This window comes from Populus euphratica, unplaced genomic scaffold, assembly GCF_000495115.2.
Source record: "Populus euphratica unplaced genomic scaffold, PopEup_1.0 scaffold401.1, whole genome shotgun sequence".
NCBI lineage: Eukaryota > Viridiplantae > Streptophyta > Magnoliopsida > Malpighiales > Salicaceae > Populus > Populus euphratica.
This window is the reverse complement of record NW_011500085.1, coordinates 1-8597: the sequence shown is the minus strand read 5'-3', so window position 1 is coordinate 8597 and position 8597 is coordinate 1. Positions and strand designations below refer to the sequence as shown.

At 34.4% G+C, this 8597-nt stretch overlaps 1 long non-coding RNA gene across 1 annotated transcript; it reads right to left on the bottom strand.

Moving 5' to 3' along the window:
• Positions 1–401: 401 nt before the first annotated feature.
• On the bottom strand, positions 402–2562 carry LOC105108925 (uncharacterized). The gene is made up of 5 exons (XR_839142.1): positions 2501–2562; positions 2241–2403; positions 1796–1930; positions 1260–1482; positions 402–647 (listed from the first exon to the last, which is right to left on the bottom strand). It is a non-coding gene; the product is annotated as an uncharacterized LOC105108925 (long non-coding RNA).
• Positions 2563–8597: the final 6035 nt, after the last annotated feature.

Genomic DNA, 8597 nt, shown 5'->3' with positions numbered 1-8597 from the left:
ATGAATCTTTGGAATGCCGAACAAAAGGTAGTGGGCCCTGCAATTGAAATGCAAACATGGTGGTAAGAAGGATAATCCTAGGGAAAAAGTAAACTGGAACGAAGTTTCGAGTTATGCTAACTGTTCATCTCCGAGATGAGTTCTAGTTCATCAATGATAGCTTCATAGCAGAAAATGTACTGTTCCCAGTGAACAAAGTTGAAGAGAGTCAGCAAAGATAATTGGGATGAATACATAACTAGAAAAATTACTTCAAAACACATCCCATTGCAGAAATCAATGCTCTTTCTTCTCTATGCCATGACAACAAAGAATAGACTAAATCCCACCCCTAACGAGGAAAAGAAAAAAGGAGATAAAGAACCAAGAAGAGAATTTGAGAAATTATGACAGTAAGGCCATATGATATAAATAACAAGGTACATGCTTTATGTTCAATAAATAAATTCTCTACCAATTCCTGCACTGAACAAGAGAGAGGCTGTTTCAGATGTTATGGAGATCTAGCAAATTACCAGGGCCAAGACTGGGTGGCATATGATATGCTCTTTTGAGAATTTCAAAGACAGCATTTGTGTTCGTGGGAACTCCATGGTCAGGCCATTCGGTATACTTAATGTGCAAAAACACATAGGTGATTCCTCTGCCTGGAAGAAAAACAATCAGGGAGAAGGGAATAAAACAGGGCTGTCATCAAAAACACTCCAAGCAGTAAAATTCTTGGAACCAAACGTTATTACTGTTCCAAGAACATTAATTCATTCAGCAAGTTGTTTGAAAGTGGTACTGGACCTAGGTCCTAAACTAAAGCATACCTCTGGGAAAAAAAACTTGGTTTTTATATTGATGCCAGTTCTGGCCTTTTTAAGGTTTTCTATTTTTCAGAAAAATGGTGGGTAGTATAGTTAAAACACTGAGTTGTAAAAAGGAAGTCTGTGAACGTACAAAAGTGCTTCCTGACCATTTATCTGAACACAAAAACAAAGGCTTTTGTCACCATCCTAACACTCTTCCATGTGAACACTGCAGAGACATTACCATTTATTCCTTGAAACATATAGCAACCAAACATTAGTATATATGAGAAACACAATTTACAAATAGGATAAACTATTTCAACAAATGGCCAGCCACCAGAACAAGGTCCGACTCCAAACTGAGAAACACATCAGCAATGAGGACAGCACCAAAATCATATCTGCGTTTATTGAAATCATTTCAATTCACGACATGTACTGCTAGGATGCAATTCGCATCACCTCAGAAATGATTTTCCTCCATCCAGGCAGATGCTGAATGTAGTGATGATATGCTCAGGTGGAAGATGTTTGTTCTCATAGGATCTCAATTGAGGTGATTGAGCAATAAAAGTCTCAAAGAAGAGGGATGTTAACAAGATCCCAGCTGCCAGAAGGGTACAGTTCCAGTACCCTGATCCCTTGTTTTCCACCACAGATGCACGCCACTTACAAGAGACAACTCCTGCATCTTTCAAAATATCAGTAACATGATCACTTGGTTTTTTAGAACCTCAAACTGCATTTCAATATTAGCATGTGACACTGGCCTACATATTCACGGCAATCGTGAACATAAATTCCTTACCCTAAGCTAAAAACAGTCAAACTGATGAAAAGGGTACGGTTGTGCTTCTTGCAGCTCTCTATTTCATCACAGTAACAAAAAAACACAGACATAATTTCTCATTTTCAGATTGCTTAAATGATCCATATACCATCATCGACAATGCTTCTGATAGTTTGAAAATATACATGTAAAATAAAATAAAACTTACCTCTTTGTAGCCCACGTCCAAGCTGCGCAACAGTAATGAGGTGTCAGTAGTTTTGACCCACTTAGTCACAATAGAAATATTTCCAAAATCTCTAGGACCATCTTCTGCTTGAAAGTAATCTCCACATTTTACAGTCTGCAGACATACAATTCAAATTCAGAACATTTAAGAAATCTATAAAAGTAAATATTGTGTGTATTATAAAACCCTTTACAACGAGGTTAAGTGCTTAATTATGGTTCATTACAGTAATTGCTTCTTTTTATAGGAGCTATGCATGTTAACCAACCCAAACTCACACACAGAGAAATTCTGAACAGCAAAATACATGGATAGCCTGCAGCATCTTCAGAAATGAGGCCTCATAGATTCACAGTCACTTCCGTAGCTGTCGCACATGACTAGGAAACAAAATAGATACCTTGAAATTAATACAGTGCATTACCTCATAATTGTCCACTAATCAAGTAATCATCACAATCACAGGACAATGGTGCTGTATTATCATCTCCCAGAAATCCTCGTACGTATGTGTTAGTGGGCCCTGTGTAGTAGCTATGAACCGAGAAATGTTTTCTGATGAAGAAGTCTGCAGAAAGGAGCAATTCCTATAGGGTTAGAATCACATACAGAAATATAGTTTCAAGTACCTCATATGAATTTTGACTGGGAAACAGAATAAACTGAAGCTTCAATGTTCTCTACCGTGATGAGGCTTGAATTTATATATATCCTCTCGCAGATGGTCTATAATCCTTAAATGGATTGAGAACAACCCTATTTTGATCAACAGTAATCAATAACACGAGAAAAAAGTCAACTGATAAAAAATGAAGCAGCATACAAGTGACCTGAACTTCTATAAATTTAAAAACATCAGCTTACATGGTACGACATCCAAGTACCGGTTCTGGTTCACATTCACACTGTCAACAGCCACCTTGCAGCTTCTCGCCATCTGAGATGGTGTTATCTCACTAGCCTGCAATAACAAAGTCACGATAGAACAGCATACTTAAACATCTTGTGTGCAGCTCTTACAAACGAGGATTAAGTCCAAGCTCCTTCAATTAGAACTACATTTATTGATGCTGATTTTTGTGCAAAAACTCATCCTTAGAAAGAACCGAGCTTTCAGTTTCACTTTTATGGAGATCCTTTTCTGTTCCAAAACACAGCACGGTCAGCACCACTCTTTGATTTTGCTCAACAGGTTTTCTACAGAAGATAGACAGATTAAATGGGGAAGGATAATCAAACCAATCTATATTCTATGTAATCAAAGCAATGAGAGTCGGCAGCACTTAGATTTTGCATGTCCATATGCCAGGCTTGTATGAATCATCTTTTACACGAGTGCAAAATCAGCAGGCCTATACTGGAGAGTGGCAGCAGGAATTCAGTTGAGCAAAAAAGATTTCCAGAATAAACCTTTCTTCCAACTTGTTAAGCATTGCTTGGTGTGCCTCTCTTTATTCTATTTGGAAGGAAAAACTAGATGTCACGAAGGCAAATGCTCCTCTGATTACAGTGTTTGCTTCTATTCTTTTTGTTGTAAATGTAGGCTTCCTGGAACTCCCATCAGTAATTTTGCCATTACTCGGTCACTATTTGTAGTAATTATGACTTACTTCAGATCTAGTTTGGATTGATTCTGGTATTACATTTTCTAAGCAAAGTGTTGCTCATGTATAAAAGTAATACTCCCATCAGTAATTTTGCCATTACTCGGTCACTATTTGTAGTAATTATGACTTACTTCAGATCTAGTTTGGATTGATTCTGGTATTACATTTTCTAAGCAAAGTGTTGCTCATGTATTTTCACTTTCTTTCCTAAAATCACTTTCTTTCCCTTCCCCATTTTCTCAACAACCAAACAAAATGACCCCTCAAAATATCCTTAAAAACAGCAAATTACAAGAACCCAATTCATGATTCCAATCTATAAACTTAATGCCTAACAGAAAGGAGAAAAAAAATATTTTGCATAACAAAACAGCCCAAAACAGTGTAGGAGCTCAAAATGAAGTAGAGGAGAAGAAGATTTGATTTAAATAAGTTGACGGTTACCTTTAGACCGTTGCTCAAAACTCACCGTTTGGCTAAGAAGTAATGCAACCGTTTCATTTAGTTGAGGGGCTCATCACAGATCCTTTTACGCACCGTTTCACTAAAACAACTAATTCTCTGGTTTAGTCCTTTACGCTGCGTTTTGGTTAGAATGAATTAACTTCCCTGTTCTTGCATGTCCTGGGAATTCATTCTAGAAAAAAACTAGCTAGGTGTGTGGCATTATACTTTAAATTAACTTTTTTGAACATGACGAATATAAAAAAGTTAAGATATAAAAACGTTAAGTTTAACTGCATATTAGATTCAATAATTTTAAAAAAAAATTATAAACTACTAGATCCAAAAGCACTTCGTTATAATATTAAACTTAAAATCATTAAATTTTATTATAGCTTTAGATCTTAAAATAATATTTATAATAAAAATAATATTATTAAATTTGCAAAGTTTTGATAGTTTTTATCATAGTTTTTCTCCAATAATAGTAATATTTTTTTAGAAAAATTAATAATAATAATAATAATAACAATAAAATAATACTAATAAGTATAAATTAGAATTTGATATTCTTGCTAGATTCAAGTTACGGAATTTCGCGCTTTAACAAGATCCAAGTTACTAAGATTTAACTCCCCTAATAATAAAAAAAAAAATTAAATTTATTTAATATAATTTCTTGTAATTTTTAATCTTTTTAAATTAAATTTATAGTTTCAAATCAATTTTTTAATCAGATTTGTAATTGACCCTTTCTCATTCAAGGTTTTAAAACATGTTAATATCCTAAATTTAAAGCATTCATGTTAGACTACAAAATCTAACATAATTTTAATTTCAAATATAAATATAAATATAAATATAAATGGACCTCAAATATAATTTTTTCTTTAAAATGGGTATTATATGTTTTATAAATTAACCAACCCCAGCATTATTCTGGGTCCCTTCCAAACTCAAGGAAAAAGAACCCTTGATTTTTAAGTCTCCATGCAAGATTTAACACTCCACTTCTTTCTTTTATTCCTTCTGACAATGATAATTCATAGGCGGTAAGAGGTTGAGAAACCCGTTGTTGTCCGACAAGGGACCTGTTTCACTTTAGAAACGAGCATGCTACATGCCTCATAAGGAAAGTGTCCCTTTCTTGTCCACGTGACTTTTTTTAGTTGGTCGTAAAATTATAGTTATTTTTAAAGTTTTTTTTATTTAAAAATATATTAATATAATATTTTTTATTTTTTAAATTATTTTTTATATTAATAAATTAAATTCATCTAAAAATATCAAAAATATATTAAGTTAAAGAAAATAAAAATATAAAAATATAAAATAACATAATTTTTTCTTAAAAAAATAAAAAAACACTCTAATAGAAAGTTGGCGTACTCTCGGGGCAGTACTTTGCACCTGCACCTGTAGAGTTTCAGGTATGGATTTAAAACCCGGTTTGTTCCGAGATTTGGCTGACTTGAAGTTAAAACCAGGCGGTTTAATAAAAAATAAAAGAAATTAAAAATTTAGTTTACATGTTTCGGTTAATTTGGTAATATCTCATAAAAAAATTAATTATAATTTATTTATTATTTATTTATTTTTAATCAAATTAAATAATATTTTTTTAATTTATAAAAAAATTAAAATTGATTCGATAATCCAATTTAAACTAATAACTTGGATCTTAAGCTGAATTTACCATCCAACTGAGTTTAATCCCGAAAGGAGCATACACGAAAAAGGGCATGTTATACACAATTCCGAGACATATATTTCAACTGATCAAAAACCTAGTTTGTATTTCATAAATTTTAGAATTATTAAAAATTTATATAATTATTAATTTTAATTTTTTAAGAATTTAGTCGAGTGTATAAACTGTCCGAAGACTCTCAATTAAAAATAAATAAAAATAAAGGGCATGCTATATACAAGCTTTTCTTCTCCAGGTGGTGATGTCCGTGAGATTGAAAAGAATGTGAACAGTTTCCCATGGCAAACTGTGCCTGCAAAAATGGGCAAAGTCCAAATTGCTTGATGTGTTCACGTTCCAGGCGCTGCAAAAAGTTCGACTCAGACAAACACACTGATCATCCCCATGCACTGCTTTTGCTGCTGCAAGGAAGGACCTTCTTCCACCATATATACATATATATATACAGACAATTTATGGGCACCTGGATTTCTGTGTTCGCCGGAGCTGTGCTGCGCTGTAAAATATATGACATAACATGTAAAGTAAAACCAAAGGGTGAAATCCACAATGTTTTTTACTTCACACATAATCACACTACACTGTGGAATGAGACTGCTGTAGTGTTTTATTTTTAAAATTTTTTTTATACAGGCAATTATTATTTTGTTATTTAAGCTTGGACCAAGGTTCTCTGGGAAAAAATGATTCAGTCATCTGTTCGAAGGAGGAAGAAAAAGCAGTGGTTGTAAGAGAAAATTACTCAAATTATACTTGTATAATAATTATATTTTTAATTATATCAATTTAATTAATAGGAGAATTAGCATACGCAGTAACATACTCGCATATTCATAGTACGTACTACAAACCAAGGTTTCATTTATTTTTATTTTTTTAAATTCATGCTCCTCTTTTCTAGTATCCATTCTAGCAAAATCAAATATTTGCATCAACTTCTTAATTTCCTAAAATAAATTTAAAAAAATTTATGTATGCCCACCAATTAATTGAGATGTTTTACATTTCAATTTGAAACTTTCAAGTAAAATTCCAAAAAAATACAAAAATGAATCAAAGAACGAAAATGAAGCAAGAAGATGAACATAATGAGAACACATGTGAATCTCAAATAGCAAATTAATCATTTATCTATGAAAGACGAGAGTTAAGAGATATATTATTAATATGGTTACGGATAGTCTAATCTTATTTAGAATATAAAGATTTAATTAGATGCACGTAAGCTATTTTAAAATAGTTTATATACATATATATATTAATAAAATATTTAATTATTTTTTTATTAATTAAGATGCGCCAAAACTAATATAAATATATACAATAATAAATAATAATAAAAATAAATACTAATATAAATATATACAATAATAAATAAATAAAAAAACAAAAAAAAAACACAATGGCTCCATCCCGCCAAGGAGTTGGGGGGCTAGGCCAATAAGGTGGAACGCTGTCTGGTGCCTTTCCTATCCTTCTGTGCCGCTCTCGTCTAATTCAGGTTCGTCTTGTTTTTTGTTCTTTTCTGGCTACAAGTCCTGCAAGCGATCATGTGGGAATTCCTCTATCAACTCTCTGCTAAGCTCCAATTGTTTTTTAATATCATCACAAAGCTTTGACACAGCTCCAATGCACCACCTTGATTCTTTCTTCTTTTTTTTAGTTTTGGTTAATTCATATATTTAATCTTAAAATGTTGTTGATTAGTGGATTCCTCCTTGGCCATTTGTAGGGTCCAAGAGCAAATCAAGCAATCAGAGAAGGAGAAACACAAACAAAAACAATGCAGCTTTCAAGAAGAAGCACGGTGGAGGTCATTCCTCTTTAGAGTAACAGTGCTTTTACATGGGGGAGTGACGTTCTTTCTTGACACAAAAGAGCTCCATGGCAACCTTCACGAATAGGCTCTCCAGTACAACCCCAGCATAACAACGAAGAAAGGCAGCACAAAACTCCAAGGATGCGTCAGATCCTCCCCAAAAAGCAGCGAAACAACGAAAAGAAATCTCATAAAGCTAAGCACCATCTACCACATTACACATTCTGTCATTCAAACATGATCTACCATGCCACCATTGCCATTCATTAACAAACCTTTACTCTCTTCGTCTCGCTCATGTTCTTTGTGACCAACGCCACTGCATGCGCTCATTTCCATGCTAGTTAGCTCCTTCGCCTTGAAAGCCTCATGTTCCCAATCTGTACGGACCATGACAACATAGAGAATAGACAGCGCACAAGCTATCTGGGCTGAGAGGAGCCCGAACCACAGCCCAGAAAACCCAATTTTCAGCCCAAAGGCCAGGCCTACTGCTACTGGGGTGCCCACAAAGTAGAAGGAGCCTAAATTTATACGAGCTCCGACAGCGGGCCGTGCTGTGGCCCGTAGGATGCCACAGCCAGTTGTTTGGGGGCAGTTACCAAGCTCACATAGCCCTATTATTGGCAAAACAGCTGCTACAAGACGTTTAACAAGAACATCCTTAGTGAACAGACCAGCCCATCGCTCTCTAAGGAATACTGTCCATGTCACATTGAGAATGCCGATCACAAAGGCACAACCCAATGCAACCATGGCTGCCAACTTGGCTTTGTATGGCTTACCAGCTCCAAGCTCGTTCCCTATCTGCACTATACCAATAGATGTATGTAGATATTTGTGAGCTTTCACCACGACAAGGAAGAGGATTAAAAACAAAATAAAAACAAATGATATAGGAGGGAGAGAGGCCGCTTGGTTCACTTTTGCTGGTCATGCAAGATGGCCACACACTCCTACATGGAATTTGAGCTTTGAGAGAGAAGTAAACAGAAGCTTTCTTGTCGTGTAGTAATTATGTCCAATCACACAACGTGCGTGATATAAGATGGGTCCTCTAAAACGATGCAATCACCTAACAAATCAATCAAAAAAAAAAAATAGACATGGAATTTGAGCTTTGAGAGAGAAGTACACAGAAGCTTAGAAAACCATATAGATAGTGGCACTTGGAATCAAGGATTTGCTTCTTTTGTGGTT